We start from the raw sequence: 20,516 nt of genomic DNA on the forward strand, positions 1-20,516 counted from the left end.
GGGCCCAAACCCTGCCTGTGCTCAGAGGGGGCTAGTTTCTCTGTACAAACCAGCCAGACACGGTGCCACTGGCCAATCAGGGCAGTAGCTGAAGCTCTGGAATATGGAAATTGAACTTCTGTTGGAGGCAAGAGAAACAGAACAGGACGGGCTGTCACACTGCGCGGTGCACAAGCCCCACGCTCTCCAGCAGGCAGCCTTCTCTTCTCGGCCGCCAGGGCTTTCCTCCGTGTGTCAGGGCGATGTTGTAAGAAGAAGGTGGGGGGGAGGCGAAGGGATGGGTGCGCTCCGTGTTGTTCAGAGCAGAGAGCAGCTACGTGTCCCCGGGACATAAACACGAGGGAGAAGTCCAGTCCCCTGCGCTCAGGAGTGCCACCTCGCCCTGCGGGCCCTTCCCCATCGCCCCTCCTGAAGGTGCCTCCAGGCTGTGTGGTGGGCTAACGTGGCCTCACCTCCTTGCTTCTCCCCTCAGTTATTGTTGGCAAAATAGGGTCTCTCTCTCTCTCTCTCTCTCTCTTTCTCTCACACACACACATTTGACATTTTTCTAGTTTGTGTTTTGCAACAGACAGGTCATTTCCTACTGTAAATTCTCCATCGATAAAAGCGGGAGCTCCCCTAGCCAGTATCTTTTTCATTACACTTAACAATTTGCCAGTTCCTGACACAGAAATGCCAGCTTTGATTTCCCAGCGTCCTCTCCCTGGGGTGGGACCTCCTGGCCTCCTTCCCCGGAGCGGTAGGTGGAGAGGTTACAGATGCTTTCGGTCTCGCTGTAATCAGCACCGCCAATTGCTCGACGGGTCGTCTCACCGGGTCCCCCAGACGCGCTGTGCCTCTGAACCCCCGTCCTCAGCTCTGTGGCAGGTTACAACCCAGTGAGTCATAAACCTGGGATTACACGTCAGTGAATGGGGACATTTAGCAGATGATAAATTTTTAATGTTCCTGTTCATGGCATGTCTAATAGAAAAACAATTAAAATCTACAGAGAACTTCTTTCTCTCACTCTACTTTCTTCTATCCCAGGCCACAGAAAATCGAACTAAATCTGTCAGCTCTGGGTACAAAGGTTTTCTTTCGGCACTATAATTACCCTTTCACTTGGCACAGTTACAGAATATTTCCATCGGCACCACATCTAGAGACCATTTCTAGGGTAGTATGGTTAGAAATATAGAAATAAGGTTTTCCTGTGCTTATAAATATGGTAGAAGACATGAGTCTTCTTCTCAGCTAGGAGAGAGGCTCAATTATCTTATGCAATTACGTCAAACTCTATCTGGACAGCCTTCCTGAGCTGTGCTGCTTTTAGTCACCAGCTCCATTCAAACTTATTCACACTGCTTGTCATACAGTGTAAAATAAATGGCATGGACTTCGAAGGTAAACATACTCAAGTTTGTTTCCTGGCTCAGTAGCACAGCTCACAAGTGAGCCGGAGTGCACACACAGTGTGCACACATATATCCTATACAGAGGTAGAGCTATACCTTTTAGTTGTGGAAGTTGAGATAGTATATTGTATATTAAAATGCCTATTATACTGGACACATTGTAATTCTCCTACCTGCCAGCTAGTATTGTGAATATTATTTAATTTTATAAATTCATGGAGGCTAAAATAAAAGCTTTCTGGTGATTCTAGAAACTCAAAACTTCACACAATTTCACTCCTCTAGATGCAATGCTGTGTTTCTTAAGATGAAGTGTGATATTAATGAAAACCCTAGCTTTCATCAGCCTCTTCCCAGGGCTGTGAGTGGCCTTCTTGTCGTCTGTCCCTAGCGTCACCTTTCCCAGCAGTGCTGAGCATTAGAACCCATCACTGTTCATGTATGACCTTAATCCTGCAAATAGTTACTGAACAGCCATGAAGACGATAGCACCCAGGTGTTGGGGCCCTGCCTAGGGCTGGGAAACTGTAGGAGACGGAAGGGAGCTCACCTGGCCTGTGTCCCTATGCTTTGCCAAGCCCTCCACACATTCCCTAACTTACTTCCCGGTAAGCAGAGAGCTGTTGTCCCACTTCCTAGAGAAGGAAACCAACTGAGGGGCTGTTACTCCTTCAAAGTCACAGAAGCACAGTCACTGGTGCAGGACAGGCCACCCTGCTGGAAGTGTGACAACAGTAGCACTTTGATGATGTATATGGTTCTCATTACCACTTCTGTGTTTGTTTTCAATTGTAAATGTCATCCCTGTGCCTCAGAAGCTGAGGGCTTCTGACATATACACCACACACACCTTCACTCTGCTCAGCAGCGAGATTCTCACTAGGATCTGGAGACCTGAAGAAGCCTCTTCCTCCTTCTCACGGACTCAGCAGCTATAATCTCTCCCCACATGTCCTGTTCTGGTGCTTAAGGCCTGGTGTTTCTATAGACAGCGCAACACAAGCCCCAGGGGCAGAAGGAGCTTCCACGCGTGTGAGGCTCACCTCTGTCCCAGGCAGCGAGTGTGCAGCAGTGTCTAGTTCACTGCAGTCTCCACAGGCATTTGCTCCCGACCATGAGGCTCACGCCCTCGCCAGCGGCTACAAAAGCAGCTTCAGGTGATTAAATCTCAATCTTTCTAGAAGGAAAACCCCTGTGATGTCTTTTCTCACAACTACACTTATCTCATCACAAACCTTTCTTCCTGTAGACTGGGCTGTGCAATCGCAAAGAAAAGAGAACTGCCTCCGGCTGTGTGCGCTCTCCTTTAAAGGGAAGAACGCAGGCTTCTCTTTGCTGTTCAGAATCCAAATAGAGGACAAGACTGAGAAGTTTTCACAAGCCCCTGGACGCCGAGAGCCCCTGATTAGGGCCCGTTCTCACGGGTTAGTCTGAGACCCTCTCAGGAGTTCTCATCTCCCAACAAGCATCCATGAGTGAGGCTGACTCCTCAGTCCAAAGAAGCCTGGGGAAGAATCAGCATGTAAAGAAATGCCAGAATCGTGGTCAAGGACATACACTTGTCAGATTTCACCTCCAGGGAAGAGTCAAGTGAAACACACTTTGTGTCTGCTGTAAACACAGCAGCATAGAACACTATTTAATGTCCTATCATGAACTATTTATAATAAAATGTGAAGAAAACCTCTGCTTCTACAGGGGACTGTTACGCTTTTCCACTTCTCACAAGAGCTCTGATTTATCTTGTTTCCCCTCCCTCCTGCTTTTTGTGAATTGGTAGAAAGTTGAGAATGAAATTTAAAGATCAAACACAATGAACATTTTGATTCTTATTATAATCACACTTTGCTTATCTCGGGCAATCCTTCACTTCTCTAATTTGATTTTAATTAACTAATTATGGCCGTCATTTGTTTTAACATTAAAACCTTTCTGAAAAATAATAATCTGTGGTACATAAATGAACATCACAATAATGCCACATACAAATCTTAAGTGTTTTATATATGAATGCGTTTTGAGTAAATACACTTATTATTACAATTAAGATGAACTGCAGAGACAGATGGAACTGGGAAAATATTTTGAAATACTGCTTAATGGAGCAGTCTTACTTTAAATCACAGAAAATACTACTTTTTTAATTTTATTATGGTCTGTACTGAAAACGAGGAAGAAATGACCTAGTGAAAGAGGGCAGGGGTCTGTCCAATGTCAGGGGACAAGGCGCCCACACTGACCAAGGAGGAAGTGACACAGATGCTGACAGAGATAATTTAGGTGCCAAATGGTTTGTCATCTGAACCTTTCACTCACATTTCATAAAGGGGACATTGTAGCCAAGTGTGCCCTGGAGCGGCCCCCCAGGGACACGCTACCATGTGGACAGGACAGGACGAGTGAGGCAGTGGGTTTGCCACCAGCAGCCCCCCACACACACACCCCTGGATTCCTGCAGTATGGGTGCCCCCTGACACCCCTGTTGCCCCGACAGGATCCAGATCGGTGGCAGATGCTTCCGATGGACGAGAAAACCTTCAGTGAGATCATGCCTGGCCCAGGGCAAGTGCTCAGCAGGTGTCAGCTGTTTCCTTTCCCTCCTTAAAATAATAACGAATGTGTGTCAGGTAAACACAGGAGATAACAAATACGATAATCAGATTGGTGGTGACTCTGAGGGGAGAGTCACTCACCTGGTAGTTGGGAGCTTTGTGGGCACATTCTTTTCTCCCTCCCCTCCTAAAGTGCTCCAGTTCTGTGTCAGCGAAATCACTTCCGGCTAACAGTCCCAGGGGGATGAGAGCTCCTCATATAAAATGGACATTGCTGCACAGAGCTCTGAAAACCCTCAGCTTTGTGGGTTTTTGTGTCTTGACGTCGGCTGCTCTTCCGTTTTCTACTGAGTTCTGATCTGGGGTCTGTTCTCCTCGATGCAGTGTAGGTGTCTGACCCACTTCCTGTCAGAAGGTTTCCTGGCAGCTGAGCATGCAAACCCACCTCTATTTGCAGGGTCACTTAGGACCCCACATACCTGTCACTGCAACGCCAATTACATGGCAGTCAATTGGCCTTGAACTTGTGAAGAGATTTGTAAAGGATTAGCTTTTCCTTTTTTGTCCTCACATTTCTACAGAGACATTTTACATAGATGTTTAAAAATATATGCATGTAGCTAAAGGAAAACAGGTCACTCACTGACCGAATGGAAAGGAGTGATACTGTATGTGGTGTCGTCACGAGACTGAGTTTGGCAGGTGATTGTAAAATTAGTCAACATTACAAGAAGAAAGAATTATGCAGTCACTATCCTACAAGAATAAGTCATTCAAGAAAAAAAAGGATTATTGCAAACACACTGGTAATATCTTTGAAGTCAAAATAATTTGCTGAGTCGTGGAAATAGTGAAGATGACTGTCATTATCTTAACACAGACTCATTTTATACAAGATGTATACACACCCACCATGAATGATGGATCAGCAGATGAAACAAAGCGCACTAAAGTACTCCTTTTCAGGTAACAGGGGCACGGGTGATGGTAACGGACCCTTCCGGCTTCTCCATTGTTTTTCTGGAATAATTGGCAGGCTGCTTCTCACAACTGTCCTCCCAGTTCCCCTCTGAGAAATCAGGAGACACCAGATGCTGACAGAGCAATAGTGTGAGGGCAATAGTGTGCTCTCCAAACACAGGACCCAGAAACTGTGTCAAGTGAGGAAGAGAATGATGTGTGGCTTCCGACAGACTTTTCTCTGCTTTTCCCATCTGACAGTTCTGCCACATGCAGACCAGGCAGTGTGTGCTCTCCAGCTCTGATCCTCACCTTCCCTGGAGTGAAAGGATACTTGGAGAGCGTGGCAACAATTATGGCAACTTCCTGCATCTTTACATTCTAGAGTCATTTAAATGTATTTTCAATTAACATTTTACCAGTTTCTTTGGAAATTTGTGCATTTTATAATCATGACACTCTAATCAAGTTTTATAGAGCCTATTAAAAAAAACTTGAAAACATTTTGATTAAATTCCTTTTGGGTGGACTCTTAATGGGAAAGTTTTCGTTTTAATTTTAATCAGCCAAGATTAAGAAAATGTATTGCAAATAAGCATTTGGAAATTTTTGTGGCATCAAACTCTCAAACCCTTACACCCCAAAGTCCCTCATCAAATGTGCACGTCCCACCTGCCTGGGACCAGGCAGCCCCAGCATCAGACTGGCCCTCCCTCCTAGGAAGGGGGTCCCAGTAGATCCCCCAGCTGCCCAGGAACCGGGCAGCCCCTCCCTGGGGTTGTTACCCCAGTAACTGTGCCGAGAGACTGAGACTGAAACTGAAGTCCAGTAACTCAGAGCTGTGGGAACAAGAATTCAGTGAGAAGCCGAACGACCACAGGAAAATTGTACAGATTTACTAAGCAATGAATTTGAGGACAATTATAACAACTTCCAGTCCATGTTACATAAGAATGTTTCCCAGCAAAATCAATATATATTTATTGTGCTTTAGAAAACAATCATATCCCCATGAAATACAGTGTGGGGAATATAATTGATACTGTAAAGATCATGTAGGGTGCCAGATGGGCACTGGACTTATCGGGGGGGTCACTGCACGGACGGTATAGATGCCTGACCACTGCGCTGCACACCTGAAGCTGAAGCTGAATAATACTGAGTGTCAACTATTATATATATATATATATATATATATATATATATATATATATATATATGCCAAGGGTGCCAAAAAATGTATACACATTTTAAGAAAGGAAAAAATGTATTAAAATTGTAATAATATACGCTGATAATAAAAGTTGAATACAAGTCACATTTGACTTCCGCAGTTACAAGAGGTGCTCAATGTGGTTACAATCAGCATAATTTTAATACAGTGTTTTCCTTTCTTAAAGTGTGTACACATTTTTTTGGCACGCTCTGTGTGTATTCATATACGTAGTCACGGGAGGAGGAGCGTAAGGAGGCCGGCATCCTGCACAAGGAAGGTCGTCAGTGGAACTGTAACAGCTGTATATGCCAGCAGAGAGGCAGTCACTTGGGGGAGAGGGGTGATCACTTTGTGAGGGGTGTAAATGTCTAACTGTTATGTTGCTTTGTACACCTGAAACTAATAAAAAATACATAAAAATTTAAAATATGTGCAATATATAAAAAAGAATAATCACAGGTGTGAACCCTGAGAACATTCAACAATTAATATCGTTCACACTATCCTTTACTGTCGGGTCTACTTCCTGAGGAACCCAACATGCAATATATATTTTATTAGGAAGATATTCAATGCTTGAAAAAATAGAATTATATTAATATGCATACGATTCTCTCATTTTTCTTTGAACTCCATGACTTATAAACTGTATTTGGAATTTTAAAAGCCTAGAAATCTGTCTCCATGGAAATAAGGATGAAAAGTATTTGAGACTCACGATGTATTGGCTGCAATGTGACGCTGTGCAGCTGGTGTGCTGGCTGTCGTCAGGACAAGCGTGGGGCCGTTCTGCTGAGACCTCCCTTACCCTCTTTGGTTCATTCACTCAGCACTGCTCATCTTCTCTCAGAAACCCGTATCTCTTCCGGGGCTTGTCTCCATTCTCTTTTCCTTTATAATAGAGAGTGGTCTTCCGCCTTTCCACATGCTCAAGAAATAACTCCTTGATGAATTAATTAAATGGATTGATTAAATCCAGAAATTTAATCTAAATAGAGAGTTCATGAGCACAAGAATATCATTAAATTGCTACATTTAAGTGTTTGGGTGACAGACAGAACAGTGTCACTTGCACATTTAATTTCTGTCCCAGGCCCTTCCACGTATAGGAGATGTATGAGATTCATGCTTCAGCCACATTGAATCCAACCATCAATTAAATGTAATATATTCTCTGTCTTCTCTTTTATGTCAAAATTGTCATAGTCTTTTTAATACTACTGTTAAGTACTGAGAAAAATTTCAAATACAGCTTATTTCTTCCATCAGATTTTGAGTTTACTCAGGAGAGATGAGCTGTCTCTATAACATAAACCCTAAGTAATTTGTATTATGCATTAGCTATAAATGAAAAGAATGAAATTTAAAGATTACAGAGTTTTATTTACCATAAAGTCTTTGCAGGGGAATCCTAAATACTTTCGGGGGAAAAAAACAGAGGAAAGAGAATGACTGCAGAAAATGAGTTTTTTTCCTCACGAAGCTCATAATGGAGAAAGTGAGAGGAGACTGTTTGCATAACTGCCATCAACGCACACAATGGAGTCTGGCTGCTGAGAGATCACATCTGCAGTCAGGTGGCCTCCTCTGTCACTTTCTGGCTGTGCCACTCACCAGCGGTGTGACTTTGGGTAAGTTACGAGGTTACTTGTGCTTGGGTTTGTCCTGCTAAAAACGGGGATGAGGATGATGTTTACCTTCTTCAAAGAATGCTCCTGAGGTCTCACTGACTTAATGTGCAAAGCACTCAGGCCAGCGCTGTACCCAGCCCACAGCGATCACGTGGTGAGTAAGAACGGTTACCATTCTCTCTCTCCCAACTAGCATACCTTCACTCGGAGTTCCTCTCCAAATTGAAAGTGAGTATGAAGTCTGCACTTTTTGGGTGCCTGATTCTGTGGATGCTGGTCTTCAGGGACAAGGGACAGAAACCCATCTATCTTTCCTGACAACCTCTGAGCTAAAACCAGGGAAAAATTAAATGGCTGCAGTGTCAGTGCTTCCAGAACTTGAGCGAAAGCCGCTTCCATACTGTCCCTGATTTATATGCACCTGCTCTCAAATTGGCAGCTTGAAATGACACATCTGCCGAGGGTGAGATCCAAACATGATACAGCCGTTATCCAGACATACAATGCCAACCTGGCTGAGCTTTCCAGTCTGTAAAGTAGGACCTTTCTTAATATCATCACTGACTTTGTCCTGCACACATCTTTGGTTATTACGCCTACACATTTTCATGCCTACATATTTTCTTTGATCCAGTTTAGAAATTGGCCTGGATTAGAGTTGTACGGGAAGCGATTTTTTGTTTGTTTGTTTTACTCAATTAGGGCTGGGCCTGAATTAAATTGACATAGACAGATCAACAGGAGAAAGACATACAAATACAAGTTTTACAGGACACAAGAGTCTTTATAACAAAGAGCCTAAGAAATGGCAAAACCTCTTTGCTTTATATTAGGTTGAACAAAGAGAGGCAATTGTGGAAAAATAATTCAACTACGTAGAGAAGCCAAAGGAAGATAAGAATTACTTTAGCAAGATGTTTTTGCATAGAATTCTCTGTCTCGATTATCATCAAGGATGAGAAGAGTGTTCCTTTCCCCAATGCATTTCACTTATATGTGCAATCTTAAGAAAAAAAAAAAAAGACAAAACAAAGAAACAAGCTAAGCTCATAGATACACAGGACACATTGGCGGTTGCCAGAGCTGGGGGTGGGCAGTGGGGGCCGTGAAATGGGTGAAGGGGGTCAAAAGGTACAAATGTCCAGTTGTAAGAAAATGTTATGAGGACGGCATGCACAGCATTGTGACCGTAGTAATGATACTGTGCTGAACTCAATATTTGAAAGTTGCTAAGAGAGTAAATCTTAAAAGGTCTCATCATAAGAAAATAACTTCTTTAACTGTGTGTGGTAATGAATGTTAACTAGACTTATTGTGATCATTTTGCAATATATACAAATATCGAATCATTACGTTGTACACGTGACACGCATATAATGGTGTATGCCAATTATGCCTCAATAACAAAAATGTTCCTTTTCTTCTGGTCTATGGAAGACATCTTCCATATGGATATTTAATCTGTTTTCATGAAAAAGAGGGTCAGGGTGTTTTCTTATATTTGCTGTACTCAAAATAGTCAATATGCCAAGGCAGCATTTGCTTGTAGTGACTAGATAGCAATTCAAGTCGATGACAGTTTCTTACTATGGGCCTCCATTCTAGGCAACTTGGAACATTGATTCAAAAAATAATAATAATGAAACCTACATCAGTGCAGACACACAATGGAGGCATTCTCCAATTTGTAAGAAAAAGATATTTACAAATGACGTGTCATTTCAGAAAAGGAGTATCTTTAAATATCGACATTATTTTATCAACTTCATTTAAACATTATTAAGTTTTGTAAACCACTTCCCTGAGGTGTGACTGGCAGACAAACCGCTGTGCATATTGAATGCATAAACCTTGGTGAGTTTGGAGATGAACTTTAACCAGCGCCACAGCCTGTACTACGCCCGTCACCTCCAGAAGCCTCCTCCGTTCTCTTTATTTGTTATCATTTTGTGATAGGGACAGTGACCATGAGATCCACCCTCCTAGCAATTCTCAGTCTCAGGAAGGACTGCTACCTCAGGCACCTGGCCCTGCAGCAGCCCTCTGTGACTCACCCACCTTGCGTGACTGACACACTGCCATTTGGCCCGTTTGGCCCATTTGGCTAAGACCGCACCCTCTGTAATTCTTTGTGCCGTACGAATAAGGAAGGAATTCCTCATTTAAGCTTATCTTTCTCTATAAAATCTCCATTAAATGAACATATATTTCATATTTAAATATAAAGTAGGCAATTGATTAATTCACATTACTTTGATGACACAAATGGCAAAGTATTGCACACTTGCTTACATCCTACTGAGAATCACTGAGAATTAACGACTAATTTACAAGCTTCGGTACAACTGCTGGACAAAGGGATAAAGTGTTAGTTTTGAAATAAACCTTTCAGCATCTCCATCTAAGAACATGGGCAACACAGAGAATCTGATCCGACTGACAGCTTTAACTGTGCATTTGCATGAGAGCCGGAGTCTCCAGTTGTCTGAGAGACACTGGGGCACTCGTGCGGCCTGCGTCCCTGGGCATCCTGCTCGCAGCGCGATGCTGGCGGCAGAGCCAAAGCTTGGAACTACACATAACGGTAACAGAAGTGACTCTACTAATAGATAAAGCCCACAAGCCATGACCATGAGTGAGCCCAGGAACTCAGCAGAGGGCGATTCCTCTACAAACAAGTATCAACTGCATCATTTCAGGAAACTGTCAAGAAAACTGTCGTTTTTACCTCACTCAAAAATGGAATTTGTTCTTCATTTACAACTATTAAATATATTATTTTGCTTTACTTTCTCTAATTTGATAATTGGTAAAAATAGCATATGGTGAAAAATGATATTTTTTAAAACTTTTACTCTCTTGCTTCGCCCCATCAGAATATTCAATAAATTTCCTTATTGTGGAAATATCTTGTTCTAAAATCTTTCACAGGCCTTTCAAAGCAACACTATTTGTAAATCCAATTAAACATATGTAGTGGGAACACGCAAAAGGAATTCCCCACCAAACATGTCTATATACTGAATACTGTTCAAGCTAGATCTTGGTCTGAAATAAGTCAAGTCGGAAATTAAGTATATAAATTACATATCTTGTGCAATTACTAAGTTTCATCTTCTTAAAATGATTTCCAAATAACTGTGCTCCAGATACCTTCAGATAGCTTACTACTTATTAGTAATGTTTACTTAAGGGGATATTTTGGCAACATTATTTCCCACATAGCCTGGTTCATTTGTTAGAAAAGCCAAACTTCAAACATGTAATCATTCAGATTCTACACATTTATTTTAGGGAAAAAAGTGGTGTATTTTTCTGGGGAAAAAAAACTTAAGTAAACAAACAAGCAAATAGAAAACAGTGTCCCTAATTTTTATATGAGTTAAAACTACTTTTAAAAGATATGGCTATGAAGCTTGTAAACTTCAATGAGAAGTTTCATTATGAGAAAGTTAAAAGTGTTGTGAAGGAATTGTTTACCAATCACTGGTTGAGAAGAATGCAAATATGAAATCAAAATGTGTTATATAAGCATTCAGATGATGAAGAAAAATTAAATACTCCTAGGACACATTTGAGAAAGGACACGCAGATCAGTTTTTAAAGTTAGATTTTTCACGTCTCACCTGTCATTCTACTTGCTGATTTCATTCTCTCTTTTCTATTGAAGCATGAAAATTCGAGTAGGTAGACTATGATAGAATGATGGAGAGTTTTCATTTCCAACAGTTTTCTACTGCATTGTATTTTCATCCACACGGTGACTTTTATGGGTCTCTGATCCAGCCCAACGGCTGTCAGAATGATTGATGAGGTTGATGTTTGGAAATCTTTAAGAGCTTGGTTCCCTGGGTATTTGGACAAAAAAGCAACGAAAAGTTTTGTGAAAGTTATTGCCAATATCCTGCTGGGTCAAGAAGCACATATTAGAAGAGAAGTAATTTGGGGCAGAAAACATGTACTTCTGAACTGGTGACATCTTGACTGTTTCATGGTGAGTTTTAGTTGAATCACTTCACACACTTGGTCCGACATCTAAAGATGGGACAGTGAGAGTGCCTACCCAGGACCTGTGTCACCTCTCCATCTGTGTGCTCTGACTGCACAGGTGGGTTTACATCCATGAAATCTCTCTTACTCCTAGAAATGCATCAGTTATATTCCTGCACCCATGTCCCTTTCACTTTTATGTGGCTTATGTATACAGAAATATCTGCTTTTCTCTAATAACATGTCCATATTCAACTTGGTATAATTACATGAACACAGGATGCTTTCAGACAGACCAGGGATCAACCATTTACTGCCATTTACCAACTCAGTTCTTATTTTTTTATTTCTAATTAATGCTGATATGGGTGCACAGCTGCCATGGTTGCTATGGGTATCTCCAGACATTAAATCATCAGACAGATAGCAGGGGCTTAAAAGTGTTTAAATTTTTCACCTTCTGCTTTCCTTTCAGCTGAAGATATAGTAAGTTTGATGGAAAATATCAATGGTTAGAAGAAAGTAGTTATTTCTGTAGATTGTCCAAAATACTGTAAACTTTAACACAATAACTATCTATGAATTACTCAAATTGTTGATCATTTACTTAGTTCGCAGAAAAAGAGCTGGAAGGCTAAGAATAAAAAAAAAAGAAGAAGAAAAAAGATTTGAGAAGTAATAGGAACAGATTTATAATATTCTAAATGATAAATTTAACAATTAAAATTTAATAATTGCAATTAAAACTTTACATTTTAATAATTGCTGCTAAATAAATACACTTAACCTTCACTTTATTGAAATCTACTGGGCCAAATTCCCAATTTAGTTATTAAAACATGTTACAATTGTGCACCATCAAACAGGACAACTGAAGTCTATAAACATGTGATCTTGGTGTTTTTTCTATGGGTTCTTAATATGCTTCTCTGCTCTGACTGTTTGGTCTGGCGGTTGCTAGACTACAAGCTCTTAGGGGACAAGAGTTTTTATCTGTTCACTGACGTGTCCAAAATGCACGGAAGGGTTGCAACATGTAAGCAGGGTTTCTGAAAATATTTGTCTAAATAAACAAATGACTAAACGAATGAATGAGCAATCCAGATGATACCCGCAAGCTGCACTTTGCCAGCCCATCAAAACCCAAGTGGATGTGGACCCTACGGAGGCAGGTATTATCATTCATAAGAGAACAGAGTCTCCCGAGTGAAATCAACTTCCCAAAGGCACATCGCTTGCAAATGGGAGAGTCAAAATAAAACCCCAGTCCCTTGACTTCAGTTCCTAACTTTACAAACATTATTTGACGCTTAAGATTTCAGGGGAATATAACTTAAGTTGGCGGGGATAGCAGACTGTGTCTTTAACATTAATACAAAATATCTATACAAATGTTGCCAATTAAATTATCTTTGAAAGAATGAGAAAAACAAAGTCACAAGCCTAACAGTTAATAATAGCTCAGTCATATTATTAACACTGTATTATTCGGAATATATCATTATACAGAGAACATTAAATAAAAATTGAAAATAATATTAGCAACCGTCAGTATGAAAAGTGCTTGGAAGTGCTCAGGCCTCAAATCTCGAACACTCATCCTAAGTGTTCACTTTTTGTAATAAAATGATTTACAACTTTTAAATACTTAACTAGAAATTCATTTTCATTTCTACATGTTCTTTGGACTTAGCAAACTTAAAATTATTTATTTTCTTTTATAACAATAAAGATACATTTTAATTTACTTTGAGGTGTGTGACAGGAAGAAGAAACTGAGAATAATTCTATGGGCTAAACTCCCTTACCTTTATTTTAACGATGGATCTTGCCTATTGCTGTCGTTTGTGGTTATATTACATACATTACACATTTGCAAGCGCATGTTAACAGATCAAATATTATGACAGTCTGGTCTATTTTTGAGAATCATTTTGAGTTCCCAGAGAGCTAAGCCATTGGTTACAAACTTCTGCCCAGGGTATTACTACACTTGCACACGTCTGGTAGGCACTGTTTTGCTCTTTAAAAAATTTTGTTTACAGTTTCTTTGTAGCAAAGAATATAGAGAATGATATTTTAGAATGTAGTTTTAAAGCCTTAACATCACTTTGAATGAAATAGAATTATTTTACACCCAACTTGCTATTACATATGTTTTGAAAATTTACAATTGACGGAATATTTTGTAATGTTAAAGTAGTAGAATAAGAGCCCATCATTTTAAAGTTTTTAAAAATCGTATCTTTTACAAACGTCCTGTCTTCGGCTTTTTCTTTCTGTCTCTCCTGTGGAATTCAGCAAGGACACAGCCTCTCCTCCGACACACAGCGTGGAATGACGATCCTTTGCACGCCTGATCAACACCGCCTGTCGCCGCCTCTCCCTTGGCTTCCTGTGTCTCATTACCAAGAGCACCTCACAACCAGACTGAGCGTTTCTACTTCCTTGCAAACTGGTTTTCTCTCCTGACCCTCCTGCAGCCCCCAGTCTTCTGCCTGCAGCACCTCCCAGCGTTTGGATCCGGGTTTACCGGGTGGTCTGTCTAAACAGTCCCATGAATATTTCTGCTCCCCGAAAAATGTGTGTTTCTGAGAAGCATGTCCATGTTGCCGATTTTACAAAACCGAAGCGATAATAAATTTATTACCAGCTCATGTTTCGACTCCTGTCACACGCAAGCCTCCTTCCTTGATAATTTTTAAATGTTTATAAGTCCACGCTGGCCACCACCCAAAATATATTGCAAAACCTTTAAGGCAACAGAGGCTGAATAAGTATATAGCAAAAAATGTTTTTAAATGAGAAGGCAGTTTTGTGATCTTTAGTAGCATTTAAAATGTTTGCAAATATTTCACGCATATATTATCTCCTATATGAAGGAGAATAAGTTTTCAAAATGTAGTGCATATTACATAATTTTAGTATTTAGTTACTTCTAATAATTCTGGGTTTGTCCATACAGCAATGAAAATAAATATTTCCCAATTTTTCTGACAATTTAAAATGCGTATAAAACATTGCTCAAGAATTTTATGCTGACTCATGCAATGTTGTTCCCACTTGTTTGATACCTAACACTTGATGTGTGGAGCCTGTCCCTGAACATTTAACATAATGATTGAGTTTTGAATTCTGCCCCCCTTGGTCAATGAATCTGTCCCCAGACCATCAAGGAGTGTGGGACCTTCTGCCAAGCTTTATGTTGGCCAAAGGTCTCCATGGGTCCTTAAGGGACTTTCTTTCAACAAATACCATGCAACGCTTAGGCAAAACTTAACCCCTAGGGAAAGTGTTATATTAAATATATAGAAGTGTCACAGTTCATCCAGGAGGATGGGAGTGAATAGCTAAAAGGAAGTTAGGTGACAGTGACAAGTCAGGGCAATTTGTCACTTGAGTGACTCCAACAAATTGTAAATATTGAATTAGATAGAATATTCAGCTCACCTAAAAGTGTTTTCTTTCTTCTTTTTTTTTTTTACTGATAAAAAAGTTCAATAGTTTAGATGAGACTAGAATAAAAACGTAATTGTAAGAAAAGGTGACTACAGTTTAAATTCTCATTCATGTATTCATTTTTGTTTGCTTAATTTTAAAGAAACTCTGTCAATGGAAACTTCCCAATGTGTACAGAGTAGATAACGACTTGACCAAATTTTGGTGGAAACACACGTTCCGCACACATCACATCTCTGGAGCGTGTGTGTGCGCGTGCGCATATGTGGAGGTGTGAAGAATACATAGAGTGGCAGACACTTAAATCGCGCACACAAGCATGTACGACAACTCAGGCAGACTCGCGCTCATTTTGTGCAGATCGGTGAGGCATTTGGTCTCCTCTATTGAGCCTTAAGTGATAGAACGTTTCTGAGCATCGATAGGGATTAGAGGGTTTCGTACATGCCTCTAGGAAAACCCAGAAACTTAGATTTCTAAAAACAACTCAACATCAGACCAAAGAACAAATAAATGTCCACACATGTAATGCGGGGTGTGTGTGGCGGGGGGGTGGGACTGGGAGGGCACAGGCTTTGAGTCTTGCCTTTTGGGCTCTAATCCTGCCTCCACCATCAACTTGAGCCAGTTACACAGCCTGTTAGGAAGTTGTTTTAACTTCAAATAATGGTTCTGGAAAAATATTATCCCCTTGTGAAATTACAATAAATAAATAAATAAATAAACATTTTTAAGTGTTAGTAACTTATCTTTGGTTCAGAAAAAGACAAAAAAATAAAAATAAATAAAATAATGAAGCAGTTAAAATGCCTTATGAAGGGAACTTAAGAGGAAACTCCTATCTGGAAAAGTCATTTAGCTTCACGAACAGCTGCACCTCAGAAGATCAGGCATTTGAGCAATTAAAATTGAAGAAGATGGTTTTAATATGCCTGAGTACCTGAGATTGATTTTCCAGAGCTGTTGTTGACCATACATCAAGACACAATTTAGGATCCAGTTTAAACAAAGTTTATAAGCCCTCTTTAATGGATTTTGGTACCTCAGGCAATAGAGTGCTAGGAACATGATGAAAATGTGCCCCATCTCTGTGTGATCAATAAAATCTCTCTAAAATTAGTTAGGTGCCAAAGATGCCTCAGCCTTGGCCGTGCCACGCGTACAGAATTCCAAATGAACCGTCCATCATTCTTTCCAGAAACAAGATTCATTAGACACCACATTCTTTATCTTATTAGTACCAAACAATCAAATCCAAAGGTCACCCCACTTTGACAATATGAAATTAAGCCAAAACATATATCAAAACCTTAACAGAAATACATAAATAGTTTAAAAATATTAAAAACCATACATATGAGTAAATTTAAAATGGGGATCACAACATTCCAGAGTGATAGATTTAAAAAGGGGTTGAATCAGTTATTAAAATTGGGAAAAAATATAAAAGAATAATAGCCTCTATTAGCTGTATTTCTTGAAGGCATTAATCCTTTATTTTTTATGAAGTCTGATTTTTAGCTTTTTTTAATGAAAGGATGAACAAAATTCTGACTTTGGAATTCAGTTTTAGTTCCCATTAGAATTCATTAATCTGTCACATACATACAAACAATATCATGACTATTTCTTAATTCAGTTAAGCTTTTGAACAATTTAATCTTTCCCCAGTGTAAAAAAATGTGGTACCATTATTTATATTGCAGTTTGAATACAAGGACGGACATAGGTTTTTGGTTGCATGAAACCTTTCTCACTGTGTGTTCTATTGTTTGATTTATTTAGCAAAGACAGTAGAGTTTTACTTTTATTTTTATACCATTAAATTTTTATGAATTAGTACAGTTTGGTATATTTCCGTTTTTAGTGAGCCTAAGAAAAGCTACATAATTCCTTTTAAAATATGGTAATTTTAAGACTCATTTTGTCTCATAAAAATAGACACCTGAGTTGTCACCTCTGTAGTCATTCATGACTCGTCCTAATCAATGATTTCTTGTGTCTATAATCGTAACTACTAAGATTAACTTATGAACTGTCTTAATCAGCTTGGGCTTCTGTAACAAGCACCACACATTGCATGGTTTGAATAGCAGAGCTTTATTTCTCATAGTTTGGGGGGTGGAAGTCCCAGGTCAGGTGCCGGCATGGCAGGGCCTGGTGGGGGCCCCCTCCTGGGTATGTCCTCACTCAGCCTCTCAGAGAGAGGGAGAGATCTCCTGGCTCTTCCTTGTGTTATGAGGGCATCAATCCCAAGATGGGGGTAGCACCTCCGTGACACAGAACAATCCTAATCACCCCCGAAGGCTCCACCTCCAGATACCGTCATGTTGGTATTAGCGTTTCAACATGTGCATTTGGGGGGACAGCATTCAGTGCAGAGTGGTGTTCCGTAACGACTGTGCTTATCCTGTGGTGTACATGTGTATGAGTGCGTGGATGTCTGCTCATTAGAATCTGACTGCACATTCAGTGAATCAACAAAGGGCCACCTGCTTTGTACCTACTTGAGGTCTACCACATATTTTTATGCTTCTTAAGCAGAAATGAAGAGGAATATATCTTACTGAGTTACTATTACTCTACTGACTGTTTCACATCGCTACGTACATGATTAATTAAAACGATATACTGAACACTCACTATTCTAAGAACTTTATATGGATTGTGATATTGAACATTCTTAACAATCTGGATTAGGTTCTATTATTACTCTAATTTTACAGATAAAGAAGCTGAGGCACAGAATTGTAAGTGATTTTCCCAAGGAGGCACAGTAAGTCGTCAAATCCAGGTTGCCAACCTGATTATTTGACCCTAACGTGTGCAGTGTGTCTCATGCTGCTCTGCTTTGTGGTATCCTAACCTGCCTCCCTACAAAAATACAAAACTAGAATACAAAAGGCATGAGCATGGAAACTGGGAAGTTGGGTTTTTACCGCCAGCAAGTGTAATGGCGCCGAGTGAAACATCACGTGAGCTGCAGAGCCCTGGGGCTGTGTCACTGCTGGTCTGTACTCCTTCTTTCTGCTTCCTCCTTCCTCAAACTCCCTCAAAACCCTGTAGCTGCTGGAAAGCCACTCACTTTATATGTGATTGTAGTTCAATAAAATAAACGTGGGAGCCTGCTGCTCCCCTTCGCACGCTTTGCATTAGAGGCTCAGGAGAAAACCAGCATTTCAACTAAGCTGAAGGTAACACATTAAAAGTTTTAGTCTCTGTAACTCTTTGCAGATGAAGGTTAGGTATGATTTTGTGAACATAAAGTCAGCCATCGTATTTCAAGTTAAATAAAATTATGTATAATCTACAACTTGAATTTTCTCTGAAGTGTCATCCAATAGATAAATATTTAGGTGATATTGATACTTGGTAAATGACAGATTGATTTTAATAAAAACATGCATGTGTCTTAGGAACCCACCAAGAATACACAAAGCGTTGTTAACACCGATGCTTAATGGACAAGTGGCATACCCAGATAGTATGTCATCGCTAACATTTGAACTTTACCCTTGCTATTGTGCAGCTTACTCATATCCCAAACAACTGAATCCTGGGCTGGTATATAAGACCCGGTATTATATTTATTTATTGTATCATATTATATCATTATATTATATTATATTATATTATATTATATTATATTATATTAAGACCGTGTCTTATAGTAAAATAAGACTTGGTCTTATATTAATTTTTGCTCCAAAAGACACATTAGAGCTGACTGTCTGGCGAGGTCTTATTTTCGGGGAAACACAGTAACACTCTCAGATAAAACTCTCTCTTTAAACTGTGGTAGGACTTTGCTTATTTTCCAAAACAAACTCTTTAACACTAGCACTGTTTCCCTTTTCACACGGCCCTGTGATCCTTAAAGACAACCTTACTTTCTGCAGGATCATGGACTGTGCCCCCCTTTTCTCCTTCTTAGGCAGGTAAATGGCATGACTTCCCTCACTGCCTCATTCCGGGGCCCTCAGATGCCACATCCATAGCAGCTGTGACTCCTTTATAGTAAAACGCAGCAGCCGAGGAAGGGGGACAGGGTGGCGAGCTCACAGCATGGAATAGGATGGGGAGATTTTCGAGCATATTCCTCTAAGGCAGGCTTCTGGATTGAGTCTCAATAGTGTCAGACAGTTTTGACAATAAGAAATATCTTGGCGTTTTCTTCTTGGGTGTGTCAGTGTTGTCTGTCGTCACAGTAATCTAGTGATTTCAAAAGTGGGTGGCATAAAGTAGAGACGGAAGTGCTCTGTGTCTGGAACAAATCTCAATGAAAAGACATAAAGATCACGGAGTTTCAAACTCAGATGGAATCGCTTGGAAATGTAAGGGCATACATGGAGCTATGTTGACTGGAGTGCAGGAAGATGGTATTTTTGTAGAAATAATGACATTACAGTGAGTCTTTGTAGAGTCTCTTTCAACCTCGAACAATAATGCTCTGATTTAGAAATTCAAATCAGTGCCGATAATTTTGAGATGGACATTTTACACCTAGAAGATGGCATGTCTACCTGCTTAATTCTGTTTCAAAGACTCTGCATTTTCATGAGTGGTGGGGAGTCTGCATCAGATTACAGAGCGCCTTGTCCATCAATTTCGTCGCTCACAGACTGGGTCTGTCAATCCTTGCCTCCAGTTGTTGGGGCACAACTGAAGGAGATAATCCACTGTGGAGAACTTAGAAAGTACCTGTTATATAAGGACTCAGTAAATGTGAGTTATTTTATTATAAATAAAAATGTGTGATCCATAGTAACTATCGTGGAATACTTTATACAAATTAACATGCTTCAAATGGGTAACTGACAAAACCTCATAAGGTGACTGTGTGTGCTGATATTAAGCAGTTACTGTTGTTGCAGATTTCAGCTCTATGCTTCCAAAGTATACACGTTTTACATGACTGACAAGTAAACCAAAATGTATGGAATGTGATCTTTAAATCTACTGTATGCATATACATAACCTCATAAATCTCCAGGGTTTTCGGCAACGGGGACACTGAAAAACCAACCACCCAGGACTCCAGCGTCCCTTCTCCGAATACGTTTGCCCCCTGTGTGGTTACTACAAAGAAGTCATGTAGGAATCTATGAGAAATGGTGGCTAAATTGAGCAGATTAAGAGGTGGGCTATAGGTTAAAGCCATGAGAGAGCATCCGTAACAGAAGAAAGGAACCTGGTGCTAATACGTGCAAGCTGAACGCAGCTGGCCCTGGGGCTCAGCTCCTGCACCTGGGTTTGCAGAGGATGCACTCGCTGGTCCCCAAGGAGCCGCTGGGCCACCTCTTGACTCTGA

General features: G+C 40.3%; 1 long non-coding RNA gene across 1 annotated transcript in view; it reads right to left on the minus strand.

The window, feature by feature from the left end:
* Window positions 1-11,418: 11,418 nt before the first annotated feature.
* The window catches only part of LOC141572839 (uncharacterized), a 173,729-nt gene continuing 164,631 nt past the window's right edge, over window positions 11,419-20,516 (minus strand). The window contains exon 5 of the long non-coding RNA XR_012498332.1: window positions 11,419-11,604. This is a non-coding gene — a long non-coding RNA (uncharacterized LOC141572839). The remainder of the gene's footprint in view (window positions 11,605-20,516) is intronic.

The sequence above is a fragment of the Rhinolophus sinicus genome, linkage group LG07 (assembly GCF_036562045.2).
Source record: "Rhinolophus sinicus isolate RSC01 linkage group LG07, ASM3656204v1, whole genome shotgun sequence".
Lineage (NCBI taxonomy): Eukaryota > Metazoa > Chordata > Mammalia > Chiroptera > Rhinolophidae > Rhinolophus > Rhinolophus sinicus.